Below are 10,105 nucleotides of genomic sequence, written 5' to 3' on the forward strand. Positions count from 1 at the left end.
CCTTCCACAGACTTTCTGGTGCCCCACTCTTAAATATAAACAGAAAATCCACAGACACAGCTGAAATGAATGAAGGACACTTAAAAAGTCATAACCCAATAAGAACAAAGAAGGTGTGAGAGAAGCCTACGGCAACAATAATTAATCAGGAAAAATAGAGACCAAAACAAACAGAATAAAAAATAACTTGAAGGAAATAAGAGAAAATGCAGCAGAGGAAAACTTAAAAAAAAAAAAACCCTAATATTCTCAAAGATAAAAGAGAAGATATTGTATCTATAAAACAAGAAAAGAAAGCTATAAAAAGGGAAACATTTGAGGATTAGAAAAAAGCTCATGAAAATTGAAACTATAAAAAAACTCAGTAGAAGGATTAAAAGATAAGGTTAAATAAATCTCCCAGACACTAGAGAAAAAAAGACAGAAGAGAAAGATTAAGATAACAAAAGAATAAGAATAGTCTTGTAGATTCAACAGAGAAACAATAGAAATTCTAGAAAAGAGAGTAGAAAAACAAAGGGGAAAAGAATCATCAATAAAGATTTAAGAACATTTTCCACAACAGAATGTTGTGACTTTCCAGATGGAAAGGACTCGCCATGTGTCCAGCTCAATGGATAAAATTCAACCCATACCAAGGTCCCCATCATGAAATTTAGCAAATTGGATCTTACCAGCTTCTAGATGCCCTGCAAAGTCTCAGAAGTCAGAAATATTTTGCACTTCTCAAAAATAACACTGGGAGCGTAGAAGACAATGGAACAATGCCTTCAAAATCCTGGAGAAAAAATTTCTTTCAATCTAGAATTTATTGCCAACAATTCAGAAATAACCAGAATTTATTCCTCCCCATTAAGATTATAATTGCCATTTTCAAATATGTGAAATGGCAAAATTGTACTGCTCACCAACGCTTTCTCAGGAAGCTACTACAGGATGTGCTCCACCAAAACAAGTATATAAACCTATAGAGTGAAAAACGTGAGATACACATAACAGGCGATGAATGTAGGAGACAAATGAAGAAAAATTTCAGGATGACAATAAAGAGAGATCTGCAATGAGATCTGTACCAGCCCTAGAGGGTGAGAAATCGGACTGATATAGGTTGAAGACTCTGACAGAGACTTCTGCAAAAGGGTAAAAGTCACAGAATGTCCAGATGTCGTGAGAAGAGAATTAGGCAATTTGAGGAACTGCGGATTGAATGACATTTCTGCAGAGAAAAGAAAGAGGGACACATATTCACTCTGATGAAAACAATGCTATATAGGAAAGAAATGTAATCACAGTAACTACTTGACTCAGCTGGGAGTGGCATTTACACAGTTATAATAACGTAATTATTGAATAATGATCTAGCCAGAAGAGTAATTGAACCACAGCGGGAGCTGGATGCAGGAAAGGGGATATTTCTGTGGTGAGCGAGTTGCCTGACTTCCATAAAGGGAATTCAAGATATAATGATGAAACATGAAAAATAAAAATGCACCATGTTATTTACAGATAAATAGAAAGACTGTCAGCTGAAAAGGTTGAAAATGATGATTCTGGGGGAGAAAATTGAAAAAGGAGCAGAGACTGCTGTTTTCACAAAAGTGTCTCTTAAAATAATTTGATTCCTTAAGTAAGGTGCACTATTAACTATGATAAAAGCAAAGCTGTAAAAAATTATACCATGTGGACTAGGTGTGCCTAGAGACGCGGGGGTGGGGGGAGCATCTACTGCGTAGAGAAAGCCGCCCACGCCAGAAATCAGAGCCTGGAGATGGAGAGTGAGAGAGAGGAAAGGAGGGAGGGAGGGAGGGTGCGCTAGATGCTTAAAACTGTAGGTGGCTGCTGGCCGTACGCCTCTGTAGAGGGCAGAAACAGGACTAGAGAGGCAGGAGCCTCCAGAAAATTCTGCCCAACACAGGCCCCCCAGGGTTTTGCCTGGAACTGGACTGGCTCTTGGTGATGTTTCTGTAGCGTGATGTCTAACGTATATTACAGTACAATTAAAACACGCAAAGACCCGTTGTCAACAACACCTACAGTGAAGGTCAGCACCTGTCTCCGTCTTGGAATTTGTCAGACATCTCCTTGAAAGCTGAGCCTGTTATTTGTCACGATGGAGCTGTCTCCGAGTCACCCAAGCCCTTTTCACATATTTCCTCCCGACGTCGCGGTGAAAGCAAGATGGAAGGAGCAAATTCTTTGTGACCTTTGCTTCTCATTGGTCAACCCTGAAGTGTTCCGAGACTTTCTGAATCACCCCTCAGAAGTTCAAGTACGTCAAGTCAGACATATTTTGGACTGAAAAGATCAAAAAAAGGCCTTTTCCAATTGCCATAGCTTCCTGTTATAACACCAAGAAACTTCCTACAAGGGCCAACTTTATCGCTACTGGGTTTAGTAACTTGCTAAAACTAGGACTTGGAAAGGTGTTAAAATGATTTTAGGGGAACAAACAACAAGCTGGAAAAGGCCAGCAGGTCAATGCAATTTAGGGTTTTAGTATCTTAAAAAAAAAATTCTGCAATTGATTTCCTTATCCCTAATTATAAGACACATTAAGCCCCGCATCTTTCTACATGTATGGAAAAATCGATTTAATTTTACTGCTTCTTAATTCACGCAACCGTTATATCCTCTGAAAGTATAATTAAAATGCAGAACGTGTCTAAGTGCATTTTCTGGTTTTATTCTAGAGAAGAAGAAATAAAGGCTTGTGCGGAGCTTAGGTTAATTTATTGAAATAAATCATCGCTCCAACTCATGGTTCCTCCCAAGATCCTTTGTGACAGTTTCCATATATGCATTCTGAATGGGCTCAGTGCTTAAGATCAACGTTCTACGAAAACGAAAGGCCAAAAAAAAAAAAAAAAATCCAGAAGGTGATGGTACTCATCGTCGGGGAACATAAACAGTGCCAGCAAGTCTCCTTGTTTGTCCCAGAGCACATGTCTCAACACCAGCACTGTTGACATTTTGGGCTGATGAGCATTGGTGGCTGGGAGCTGCCCCGTGTATTGTAGGATGTTTAGCAGCAGCCCTGGTTTCTACTCAGTAGATAGCAGTGCTACCGACACCCCAGCTGTGACGACCAAAAATGTCTCTAGACACTGCCAGATGTCCCCTCTGGGAAGGGGGTGCAAAACACCGCTAGTTGAGAACCGCTATTCCAGAGATGAGCTCTACGCGGTCTCCTGGCCGAGGTGGACAGGCGGGGCAGGCACACAATCGTAGTGTCACAGTGAATTGGCAGCATATTTTTCTTTATTGATGGTGCATAAAATAACAGTGCATCTTATAATTGATAGAGTCTCGAATCCAATGAAATATGCTTCTTATTTTGGGCACCATGAAAGGCAGCAGTACTGGGGACAAAGGTTTATATGCTACATGTTGGTTTAAACAATTAGTAATAAAATATGCTATTAGGTTTTCTTTTCACTGACATATGTTCTTAGTTACAAACTTCTACATATGGTCCTATTTTTCTTGCACTTTGGTTTTATTTTAATGATACTCTGAATTTGTTTTTAAGAAGGCAGATGTTATATTAGGCATAGTTTCATTGTATCATCAATGGCACTCTGTTTAGTAAATTCCATTAATCAGTGATGTGGTATTTATAGTTTATTGTTTAGGTGCCTGGTGTATAGCAGATGGCTCTTTCTGAACAAGCGAGTGGCCTTTCTAAAGGAATCACCGTGAAAAGGAGAAATCCTGTTATAAAGCACCTTGTCCTGCCAGAGACAGGGCGGCCTCCCGACGGAAGCGTTTTCAAGAATGCTCTTTGCAGCAGCCAACATGACAGCGGTTTCCAGGATGATTTCCGACTGCGGTGATGCAGAGAGCAGGTGAGAGGGAAGGGAGCAACCCTCACCTGGCCCCACCAGCTCACATCCCTGAGAGCTTAGCCTGGGCTCCCTCACGGACAGGCTCGGGACTGCTACATTTGCTGAGTGAAGGCTCCTCCCTGGACGCAGCCCCCCAGGACCCAGAGATGCCCATAAATCCTATCTCTTAGGATGCACCTGCTGAACATGTTCTCACTTTCCACCTCTCTCCTAATCTTTTTCCCCAAGGTTTTAGACCTCTCGTCCATGTATTCTACTATCTAGTTTTTATGAGCACCACAGTTATTTTCCAACTATGTACCCATTTAAACTTTACAGTCTTTTATTAGGGTTGTATTCATGGACAAATAAATACCAGGCACTTGAAACTTTATCTACTGGAAGCTTCTGCTTTGGCCTACAAAATCATCCTGATCTCCCGGCTAAAATAATTTCATGTCATTACCTCTGAAAGATAGAGCTTTCTGAATCTCAGACTCCTAAGCAGGGTGAGATAAATTTGTATGTAACTCAAACTCTTGTTATTTTCGGCACTTTTTAAAATCCATTTTTCAATTATTTTATTTAGAATTCTGAAGTTATCCGTAAATGTTAAGTATATTTAATTTCCCTGTAAAAATAGACGTTAAAGCCCAGTTATAAATACGAAATCTAGACTACGTGTAGTTTGGGTTTGGAGTGAACTGCTGTTGTGTGATTGCCTGGCATGCTTGACTGATGATAAATCAGTTGCCTGTAAAAATTTCAAGGGCATCCAACTAATATTTTAACCATACAATTAGTAACAGACACTACAATTCACTCCTGAACAAATGGAAGGTTGCTGAGCCCAATAAAAGCATCTCATTTGCTCTAAATATATGTGTCATTTCTTCTTATCTTGTCAGATGTTTAACAGAGAAAAATTTGAAATATGGGTCAGATGCCGGCCAGAGGGAAAATTAAATACCTGAGAAGTGTGGGCATGTGGGGGCAGAGAAGAGAGAGGAAGGCTCGGCTATGCGGTTGCTTCATCAGAAAATCTTACCAAGCTGGGAGACGAGCACTGGATCACTGCCCCAGGGAAGGGGAGGCTCAGGGGTGGGAGGGGGCTCCTGTCTTTACTCCCTGCCCCTTCCTCTGTCAACTGAGGCTTTGTCCCTGGGATCTACAGATTCTACACTGTGGTGGGAGGGATCTGCTGATCCCTGTCACCTGTTTTCTTCTCTATGCTGCAAGAAAAGCACAACGGTACACAGAGGATTTGCCGGTGGGGCTCCAATCGGAAAAACAGCGACAGGAGCGTGTGTTTGATCTTGCATTTGGATAGCACATTCGTTTTTTGTAAAAGCACTTTCAGACATCTGGTCCTTAAAATACCTTTGTATAATTGGGAATGTTTCTTTTTATTTTACAAATGGAGCAGCGGAGACACAGAGGCAGATGAGCGGGTGACTATTGCTGCTCTGTGTTCCCCATTTTCTTCCTTTTCAGGATCATATCAGGATTCTCTGGAGAGAGGGGACATCTGGAATGTTTTAAACCTGCCATTTACAGGTAATTGGTTGCCACTAAGGGTCTCCTTCTGTTTCAACAGCTGCCTTTGGGTCACCAGTGAGTTGGGTAAGGGCCCCGTCTCTGGGGTTTCTCCTGCCGCCTCTCCCAGAGGCACCTGGGTAAGGAGGAGCCGCCCTGGGCTGCTGGCAGGGATTCCTGTGTGGAGGCTGGCCCTGCCTGGAACGGGGGTGTCCCGTAGTCGTCCCAGACTGGTGTGTCCTCCTCTCCTGGCACCCCCGTCCTGACAATTCCATCTGCCCCCAGCTTGCTCAGCCTGCAGCCTCGGGAAGGGGCCCGTCCTTCCCTGCTCTGGCCACCCAACGCTAGGATGATGGCTTTCAATGCCCAAGTGCCTTCCACGTCTTCCCCTGGGAGCAACAGGAACTTCTGGGTCCCTCCCTCTCTGCCTGACGGCTGGTGGAGACCTGGGAGAGCTGTCTTAGTCCCTCTTTCTGGCTGAGAAAACACTGAGCTGCAGTTTCTATTCTGTGGCCACACGTCCCGGTCTGGCGTAAGGATGCAGTCCGTCCAGAGAGTGAGGAGAGAGGCTGAGCCCCTCTGCTCTCGCGCCCTTTCTGTGTATCTGAGAATTCCTACCGTCCCGTCCGCCGGGTTTTCACTGTGGACAGAGTCAGGGGAGGGGAGAGAGGACGATGACCTCCTCTGACCTCTTCCTTCTCTCAGGAACTGGAAAGGCTTTCTGTGGCCTTCACTTGCTGAATTGCATGGAATCCCTTAAACGGTCGCTCTGCCTTCTTGGCGCGGCACTCACGCTCCGCTCAGCGGTGGGGTGGCAAGAGGAGCGTGCCTGACGGTGACAGAGGTTGCCTTATTTAACGGTCTCAGGATACACAGCAGCTGTGCTCAGGTGCCTGGGAAACGTCTTCTAACCGGTGACCTTTCAGAGTCTCCTGTGCCCGTGGAAGGAGCGGTGAGCCCTGCAAAGAGTATCGAGATCAGATCGAACTGGCAAAGTCCTTTAAAACTCGCTTCCCCTGCTGTGACGTGTAGTTTAGGTGGAAAAAGTATCGGAGCTCTTTGTCGTTGACCATGATAAGTGCCGGATTACAGCCTTGATCGAACTGGCCGGAGAGGCCGGAAAGCTGTGAGAAGCCCCCAGGAGGAAGAGAAGGTGGGATTTAGGTTCCTGACAGTGGACCCGAGAGTCTCCCGCCGACCCCACGTCCCGCCCCACATGCTCCACGCACCTCTCCACAGCGCCGGCCGCGTTCTGTTCATCTCCCCGCGGGACTCAGGGCAGGTCCCGCTTCGGGCCTCTGTTTACTTTGAAGATTCCTGGGGAGGGGAGAATGCCCGCTCTTCCCTCCGGAGCAGACCCCCAGGCCCAGTGCCAGGCTCTGCCGCAATAGGACATTTCCTCTCCCAGCAGCTGCCACTGCAGCCTCCTGGACTCAGGGAGTGCACCGGGGCGGGGCCCCCACCGGACAGCCCTGCCACCCGCAGCCTCTCCCCAGCAGCCAGAGCTCTGCCAGCCTGCCTCAGGCTGCCGGCTCAAGAACTCGGCAACAGGAACAGCCATGGTGGGTCTGCAGCGAGAGAGGCGGGAGTCTGGCCCGGGGAGGAGTCCCACCCGGATCCCACGCACCTGCTGCCCGCTGCTGCCAGGAGGCCACGGAGGAGCCGGAGTCTGCCCCAGAAAACCCTGACCATCCCTTCCGGGACTTGCCTCGTAAATTTTAAGAAGTTTTTTCTGGTTTCTTGGCACTACTTCCTCCTTCCTTGACAGTGCATGATTCTTAGGGGATTTATCAGCCCTGAAATTTGTTTAGTGGTTGCATATTTTTTCTTCTTGTAAATACAGATTTCTGGGTGAAGCCTCAAGAATGGACAAGGTGGAGAAGGGGTGTACTATAATATGGTTTTGGGATTCTTACCATGAGGTGGAGGCAGTTCTAGAGGAAAGGGAGCAAAGAGGCAGCGGGCCTCCGGCCAGCTTCAGTGAAGCGGAATCACCCACATCTGCCCTTCTCTGTCCCCCAGGCTGTCCCCACTGGGCAGCCACAAACTGGGAGGACCCCCAGCAGCTGACTTCAACCTCGTATCTGGATAGCACCAATAACCTGGTTTTGAAAGATTTGTGAGGACTTTTGAATTTTATTCCTTTAAGAATTATTTTACTTATTTTCCACGAACGCCTGTTCAAGATTGGCCAATGCAGTCTAAAGAATCAACACATCTACAGGTCAGATTGTTTGTTTCCTTTACATTCACATATGATGCTCTGGGAGGAAGGCGGGGGCTCACAGGCAGAAAATAGGACATTCTTACGGTTTCGCACGTGGTGCAGGAGGCCTCAACTGTGCCTCCCTGACTTGGCAGCACTTAGAGAACCTGTGGGGCGGTTTGGGGCTGCCAGCGTGGCTGCCAGCTGCCAGGCTGCTCGGAGAGATTCTGCAGGAAGTTGCTACTTAAGAAAGATGTCAGCATTACAGAAAAGACACCTGTCAAAGATGAAACCTTATCTCACTTCAAAATAAAGAGCTCCTTTGGCTCCTCAGCTGAGCATATATGATAAACATGGAATTTCTCTGAGCAGCCGCAAGAATCAACTGCCAGTAGAGTGGCAGGAGCTGAAGAACAGTCTTTGACTTTGAACTCGAATGGCAATAGCACCTACTATGTGTTGGGTCCGTGCCAGGCATGCGGCAAGCAACCCAGGGTGGCAGGCATTGTCACCATGCTCTACTGGACAATTGTTAGTCAGGGACTGTCCCAGCATGAGGGTAAGACCCAACTCTCTTATCTTCACCTGGGACAACTCCAGGACGTCGCTAAGATGGTCAGCCAGAAGCAAGGCCACACCACAGCTTTCATGAGTCAAAGGCAGTTTTATCTCCATGGGCCCCTTCCTTCAGAAAAATTATAATAATCCCTTTTTTAAAAAGAATATAAAAACGTGCATCTTATGACTATGTTGGTATAAAGACAAATATAATCCAGGCTGGATTATGTTCTTCTGATTTAAAAAAATTTAAAATATTTTCATAGGTCCTAAAAACATTGTGGGCCCCAGGCACTGGCCCTCCTGGGCCTCCTGGGTGGGCTGGTCCCGGGAGGAAGCTGACTCTGGGAACTTTGCTGGAGCTCACACACTTGCTGGACTTTTCCTCCTTATGCTGCTTCCTTACGAGCTGCTGGTCTCTCCTGGGATCTCTTCCAGCCCCCCCAACCCCTGCTGGCCTAGACACCCCCATTGTGTTTGCAGAAGCAATACCCCACCCACATTTCCCCACCTTGCTTGTGTGGGTCTGTCCCCAGCCATCTAAGAACAACATGAGACCAAGGACCACACCCTGTCCAAGTACCTGTCCCAAGTGCCTAGCACTGTGTCTGATCCACAATAAAGTACCCATAGTAAACACTGAACAGATGCTTCTTAAATTCATTTATTCATTCATCCTTCAAATTAAAGTCAACATTTTTTTTAACCAAAGAAGTAAATCTTAATTCCAAGTTTGGGAAAATAAGGACCACTCTTCCTTTGAATTTCCTCATGGCTCTCAACCATTTAGCCACGGAAGGTGTCGGCCTTCAGAAAGAGGAAAAAGTCATTCAGAACCAGGGCTGTGAATTCAGTGGGGGGTCAAACCAAGCAATACAGGACCGTTAGGGTAAAAAATGAGGCATGGCTGGGAAGCCACGGGAATGATTTTCAAATAATTTAGCTCTGAACACCAGATCAAACAATGGCTAGAGTGAGCAGAGAAGCACTGGAAAACAAGTAGACTCAAAAAGTGATGATTTTGAAAGAGGACAGGCCCCTTCAAAAATGCATCAGCTGAGGGTTATATTAAAAATCACGTTCTCACCCCATTGCCACTGGATCTTGTTAGATCTCTAAGCTGCGGCACATACTGATGATCTGACAGTGCTTTAAAAATTTATTTAATAATATACTTTAAATAGTTAACTAAATCAACAAAGTTGCAGTTTATCCACACACACCTGCAATCTCTAACGAGGCCCTAGGACCCCCCCAACTCCTTATTTCCATAGCAAGGGGACATCTGATCACGTCCGCGTACATGCACGCTTCACAATGCCTTATTGTCGCAGCATCGGTAACTCGGAGGGGGAAACCCTTCTGTCGATGTGGGATATCGGCCATTTCTGGTCCAGCAGCATTAAATCTTTATTCTGATTTGGCAAATCCATACAACCAAGAATTTCCAGTCTTTCCTCTGTTGTAGCTATTTGACATTCTCAAGTCTTCTTTTCACATCAGAGTGCTAATTCGCAATTTCAGATAACGGCTGTATTATTTTCTTCTTTTAGTAACACTTCACAGCCGCCAGTCAGGGCCACACTTTCAAAGGCTCCTCACAAGGTTTCGGTGCAGTGGGGGCTCCTCCCCCACCGGGTCCCTCTCTAACCCGCTGGGCTGGCTGTGAACACCCCGCTCCGCGCCGGAGCCCCACGACAGCTTCCTCTCAGCAAACACTGACAGCTTGAAACAGAAAGCGGCTTTCCAAAATATGCCAAAAAAGATTAAAAGATACCGTCTTGTACACTTTAGTTGGCTTTCCACTGCTAATGTCAACCCCCTCGCAAGCATTTTGTCTGACGCAGGTGAACAAGGAGGAAACGTTAGGGCTGCTTCCTCATCTCAGAGGGACCCTTTGCTAGGTCGGGAAACCAGACCCTCCCGAGAGCTTCCTTCTGTTCTGCACGAGGAAAAGGTGCTCTGCTCTACCCAGAGCAAA

This window comes from Propithecus coquereli, unplaced genomic scaffold (genome assembly GCF_000956105.1).
Source record: "Propithecus coquereli isolate 6110/MARCELLA unplaced genomic scaffold, Pcoq_1.0 Scaffold473, whole genome shotgun sequence".
In the NCBI taxonomy this organism is placed as follows: Eukaryota; Metazoa; Chordata; class Mammalia; order Primates; family Indriidae; genus Propithecus; species Propithecus coquereli.